This window comes from Cornus florida, unplaced genomic scaffold, assembly GCF_030987335.1.
Source record: "Cornus florida cultivar Cherokee Brave unplaced genomic scaffold, ASM3098733v1 CherokeeBrave_3.0.0_Hap2_Chr11, whole genome shotgun sequence".
NCBI classification, from domain to species: Eukaryota; Viridiplantae; Streptophyta; class Magnoliopsida; order Cornales; family Cornaceae; genus Cornus; species Cornus florida.
In genome coordinates, this window is record NW_026775581.1 from 5,259,455 (window position 1) to 5,265,951 (window position 6,497).

Below are 6,497 nucleotides of genomic sequence, written 5' to 3' on the forward strand. Positions count from 1 at the left end.
TCAGATTTTGCATAATCAAAAGAAATCCGTCACAACCTTGCTTGTATCTTTCATCATCATTAATATATCCAGACTTCTCCTTCAGAAGATCACCAACATCTCTCATCTTGATAAAGAGGAACCGGTCAATTGAATCAGTCACGAAAGCCTCGGCTGAGTGAGGTGGAACTTGCATCGAAGGAATATTATTTGGCATATAGTAGTTGGAAGACATCATCCACAACATCACCATCAAGGGATCCCTACCTGATCGACTCCCCTACATATTCATAACCAGATCATCCGTGGAAAGTAGCAAAAGTTTTAAATAAATTTCTAACCTCTGTTTGGTTGCCAAAAAAAATGAGGAAAGAGATTGAAAATAGAATGGCATTTTGGAACTTATTAGTTGAAGTTTTAAATGAAAGATTCCTCTATGTGTTTTTGACACGAGTAGCGAGTGGAGAGTATATAACAACGAATATTCTAAGTGTAATTAACTATCATTATTTCATTTAGGTGCATTTGTGCCATTGAATTTTTCTTATAATTTTTTAAAGATTATCTTAATTTATCTAATTAAGAGAATTTTTAAATTCATTGTAATATGTTATGAGACTAGTAATTGATTTTCTTCTTCCTTTTTCTATTTTAATCATTTTGTTTTGTTAAATTTCATATAGATAATTTTGTTCGTGTTAGAAGGTGAAATATGTTGAATATATAATTTTCTGTAAATTTGCTCTGTAATATGTTATTTGGTGTGTTATAATTGAATTGGGAGCTGTGGAGGATCAAATTATTTTTCTAAAAATTCTGTAAATGAAATGTAAACACATAGTTGTTTATACTCATTCAGAACTTGGGTATGTTTCTATCTTTGAAGTTTTCTATAATATTTTTGGGGTTGTTTTAGTTTATCTAATCAGAGAAGTTTTAGACTCACTCTATTATGTTATGAATGTAAAAATGCATTTTTTTTTTCTTCCTTTTCCTCTTTTAATCATTATAGTTTTGATGGAAATCATATTGGTGAATCTGTTTGTTTGTGTTTGGATAACTAGTTTGCTGGCAAGTTCAAAAGTTGAATGCTACATAAATATTGAGTTGTGCTAATTTTGCTTTATAATTTCTATCTGAGTGGTTGATATGGTGTGTGGTGTTTTTTTTTTTTTTTTTTTTTGAATTATGAATGGTATTGGGTCAAAGTACTTTCACAACTTTTCTCTAATTGTGGTTTTTTTTTTGTTTCCAATATACAATATAGAGATGCAGCATATTAATACCTTAAAGACATTAAACTTTCTGCCTAAGTTCTCACTTGTCATAAAGCAATTTAATGTGGGTAATGATGTAATGACCTAGTTATTTTCCTTCATTTCCTTTTTCCTCAAATTTTACGGATAATTTTTTTCTATTGTTATTTTCCTTTCTGATTTCAGTTTCTCGTCACTTAGTATCGTTTCGAGTGCTCGAGAATGGTTTATGAGATTCTTTCCATTGGATTAACAACTTCCTTTAAGGACCGAGTCATTTCCATATTTTTATTTTTTGGACACTATTCACTTTTCGTCCTTTTCTCTATTTTGTCTTTTCTCCCTTTGTCACTTTGTTGGCATAACCTCACTTTTTGTGTTCGGAGTTGGTTTTTAACTTCGCATACCTTCATTCTTTGAGGTTTTCACGAAATACGTATCTTTACTGATGAGCGCTGAAAAGTACGCATTTAAACCCCTTAAGCTTAGGTATTCTAGAACCTTTATTTATCTTACTTTCCCGCTTTGTATTGATTTCATGTTATTTCCATTTTTAGGTACTTATCCCTGAAATAAGCTAACTCAGCCAAATAAGAGCAGAAATGAAGCAATTCTGAGATGAATCAAAGAAAGGAGTAAAGTAGAGTAAAAGGAAGCAAAAGGTGGAATTTCAGCAACTTCGATCGATCTCAAGAAAAGTTCGATCGATCCAACTTTCATCGATCTCAACACTTCAAGATGGATCTGAGCCATGTTTGTCCCTATTCAGAGATCTCAAAGTTCGATCGATCCAACTTGATTCTCTGATCGATCGAACATTCTTGTCTTTATCCAAATGATTGATCTTATCCAGTTGTACCACCCTACCAACCGCTTTTGTCCTTTTCCCAAAAATATCTTCAAAATATCTCAGATTTGTTTTTATCCAAAAAGGCGCCACCATAGAGAATCGATTCAACTTCAGTTCGATAAATCTCAGCCATGTTCAATCGATCCAAGGTCAAGGTTCGATCGATCGAACTTCCTCCAGTGCGAAAAAGTTGCCCTTATCTAATCATTGGGAGAATATTGGAGTACGTGCCAGATCATTTTTGGGTGTCACCTAACCTACCAAAAAGGAAGATTTAAGCAACTTTTGAGGGGGGATTCACACAACCATAGAGGGAGATTTTGGAGAGAATTCTTCGTGAGGAAGCAAAAGGAGAAGAGGAAGCTAGAGACACCATTGGAGGCTCTTCATCAACCAAGGAGTAGATTTCTTCCATGGAGCTTGCCCTTGAGGGTTGGAAGACATCATCCATGAGTGGCTAGACATCCTCTTAGGGCTAGAGTTAGCCCTAAACATGCTTCCTACATCTTGATTTATGTATTTTTTAGGGGATTTGTATTGTGATACATGTTTTGACACTTTTATATATATAGATCTTATTTATTCAATAATTTATGTGGTTTAATGCTTCCAATTGATCATTTCATTCTATCTATATGTCTATGTATGCTAGAATAGATATTCATGTGTTTGTCTCTATTTCTTGTGTTGTTGATGCATGTCTATGTGTATTAATGCTATAGATCTAGATATTGTCAAAACATAGTGCTTAACGGAATGCTCTTGTGATTTACTTGACGGTTTATACTCATTTATTGATGGATTGTGCCTCTCCCTTAGTTTAATTAGTTAATTTCATGTCATTAGCTTAGTTGTAGTGTAATTGTAGTGTAGTTGTTAAATGGGAGGACAATCCATGCTTGTTGTTTGATGTTCCATACTTTTAAATGGAAGTAGCATATGTCTCTAACCTTATGATGTGTTTGGATTATGAGCTTAATGAAAGGATTAATGGCTTAGTTTGATATATTGTTCTTTTCACTATATTGCTTAGACAATATATGCTTAATTGGTCATCCTTGCTAATTGAAACAACCAAACACACACACACACAAATATTGTAACACATATCTTCCCCTCATTATTCATTCATTAAAGGTGTAGAAAAGTATGCTTAGTGGTGATCTCTAAACCCCAAGATCTCTCTCTCTCTTTTATTCTTTTTATTGCATTATTGTTTACTTTAGTTTAATTTGTATTTAGTGTAATTCAACCAACCAACTACTATTTTCATCACTCGACCTACTAACCCTAATCTTGATTCCTCAACCTAATACCACCCACCAATCCCTTAGGACGATCTCTACTTGCCCTAGCTATATTTTTAGTGAAAGGTTGTAGTGGCAATTTCTAAATGTAAAACTTGGCCACATTCATTATAACTCTACACCAATATCTTTTGGCATCACGCAAACTGTTGGGTTTCGGGGTTGACGACCCGGGACACACCAAGTTTTTGGTGTCGTTGCCTGGGATTGATTGAAGGTAATGTCGTATTGGTGGAATCAATTAGGAATTAGTACTCTTTTGATCGTGTCTTTACTTTGCTTTTTATTTTTCTTTTAATTACTCATTGTGTTTGTTCTTGTTTGACTAGGAGTATTGAGCTAGGAAGCAAGCAAAGGAGCATTCAAGCAAAGGAGTTAAGCAAAAGAAGGAAAAAGCTAAAAATCTAAAAATTTGCAAAGCTAAAATTGGAGTTGAAGTGCTAAAGGACCTTTGTGAGCTTTTCCTTACTCAACCCTTAGTTAAATCGTCGACCCGCGTGAAGGCTTGTATTTCAATTCTTAGATAAATCGTAAGCCCGCGTGGAGGCATTTTATTGTTCTTTGCATATTTTTGAAAGCATGGGAGTATAGGATCATTGCATGTGGAGGAAGTTTGTTGTTGATTGATTTGTTAAAAAGGTGAAGTGTTTGTTCATTGCTTGTTGCTTGTTGTGTCTTTTTGTGCATGCATGGTCGTTGGTCATTAAATCATACTCTTATCCCTCTTAATTTGAATTTAGAATCCATTATTCGTACACCTAGGGGAAGGGGTAATTTTGATCATTCTACTTCTACAATGGAAGTAAACAATGAGGACCATGTGGAGGACATTGGTCACATAGACCAACAAGGTATCCTCCATTCCAATATGCATCATGATAACATGCAAGTACCATTAGGCATGCTAAGACCATTCATTCACCAACCACAACAATAAGGCCAAGTTCCATTGGGAATACCAAGGCCAATGTATGCTCCACAACCACCCATCATCCAAGGAAATCAAGGTGCCCATATTGCACCTCCAATTGCTAATCCTCCCCTTACTTTAAGAGATCACTATGTGCCTAATGAATACAATGCACACACATAACCACTATGAGATCAAACCACAAACCATACAAATGCTTCATAATTATCATGGACTTCCAAGTGAAGAACCGTACAAGCATTTAGATGAGTTTCTTAAAGTATGTTCCACTGTGAGATACACGGGTATGCCAAAAGAGGTCTTAAGGCTTAAACTTTTTCCATTCACCCTCAAAGATAAGGCAAAATATTGGTTTAACAATCTTAGGCCTTTTTCAATAATTTCTTGGGCAGAAATGCAACAAGAGTTCTTGAAGAAGTACTATCCTGTTTCTAAGACCAATGCCATGAGAACTTCAATTAGGGAATTTTCACATGGATATGGGGAAACATTTCATGAGGCATGGGAATGCTTTAATGAATTGCTTAGGAAGTGTCCACATCATGACATGCCCAAATGGCAATTAGTTCAATATTTCTTTGAGAGCTTATCGGATAATTACAAAGGCATGGTTGATCCTTCCATGGGTGACTCTTACATTGATAGGCATGAAGATGACGTGTGACGTCTTTATGAGAGCACGCGTGAAAATTCTTTCCATCGAACGTTATCTTCGAAGAATGGTAGAAATTCTAGTGGTAGGAAGAGTGTTGGCTTACATTAAGTCGACCATTCCAATGAAATTGCCGCCAAGATGAAATCATTATCTCAAAGGTTTGATCAATTCTTGATCAACCAAAACTCGGCAAATTAAGTATCTTCCTTCCCTAACCATTCTCATCCTGCATCTAATGAGACATGTATGACTTGTTAAAGTGTTTTACATTCTACTTCCAATTGTCCCCATGGACATGTGCAAAGTGAGCATCATGAACAAGTAAATGCAACATTTGTGAATCAAGGGAACAATCCTTATGGCAATCACTATAATCCTAGTTGGAAAAATCACCCAAACTTCTCTTGGAAAAGCCAAGGGGAGGGCTCAAACCCTTCCCAAGGTGGTTTTCAAGGAAAGTACATTCCACCTCCAATGCAAGGCCAAGGTTCCCAAGGTTTTAGATCATCATACCAATCACAAGGAAACCAATTTTCAAATTCTCATTTTCCCAATCAATCATATTCCCAAGGAAATGTTAGAAGTTCTGCTTTTGAAGAGAAAGTTCTGATCGCTTTGGGCACTCTAGAGGCAAATACACAATTACTTCATTCTCACTCTCAATCCATTGTAAAGCTAGAAACCCAAGTAGGGCAAATAACTAGTACTTTGAATGCAAGAGAGAAAGGGAAAATACCTTTGAATGCCCCACAAAAGCAACAATGTGTTGTGGAGACTCATTCCTCATCGGAAGGTCACACAATAGAGCATGTCAATGCGGTAACTACCTTGAGAAGTGGAAAGATTGTGGATGACCAAGTGGGTATGTCCAATGAAGAGAGTGAACTGGTGTAACCAAAAGTTGACACTCGTCCCGTTTCATATCATATTCCTCCTTCATTGCATATGCATGATCTTTCAAATGAGAATGTGTTGAAAAGTAATTTTGAAAAGAGAAATTTGTAAAATGATTTGAAAACTTCTTATGTTGAAGAGACTTCAAAGAAAATTTCTAAAAAGGTTTTTGAACTAAAAGCTCTATTTCCGGATACCTTAAAATGATCCATTTCAATTGACAAGCAAAAGGCCAAAACAAATGAAATTATGGATGTGTTTAGGCAAGTGAAAGTTAATCTTCTGCTTTTGGATGCGATCAAGCAAATTCTGGCTTATGCCAAATTCTTGAAAGACTTGTGCACCCAAAAGAGGAAGAATAAAAGCCAAGCACCTAGAAAAGTGGTCTTAACCGAGCAAGTGAGCTTAATTTTGCAACATAACATTCTTCCAAAGTTTAAGGACCCCGGTTCACCTACCACTTCATGCATCATTTGTGATCATATCATTAATCGGGCTCTCTTTGACCTAGGAGCAAGTGTTAATCTTCTTCCATACTCGGTGTATGTCAAATTAGGTTTAGGAGACTTGAAACCAACGTCGGTGGTTTTGCAACTTGCCGACCGATCCATTAAAAAGCCTAGGG

At 35.7% G+C, this 6,497-nt stretch overlaps 1 pseudogene; it reads right to left on the minus strand.

The window, feature by feature from the left end:
- Window positions 1-4,773: 4,773 nt before the first annotated feature.
- LOC132287283 (small nucleolar RNA R71) lies at window positions 4,774-4,872 on the minus strand (annotated as a pseudogene).
- Window positions 4,873-6,497: the final 1,625 nt, after the last annotated feature.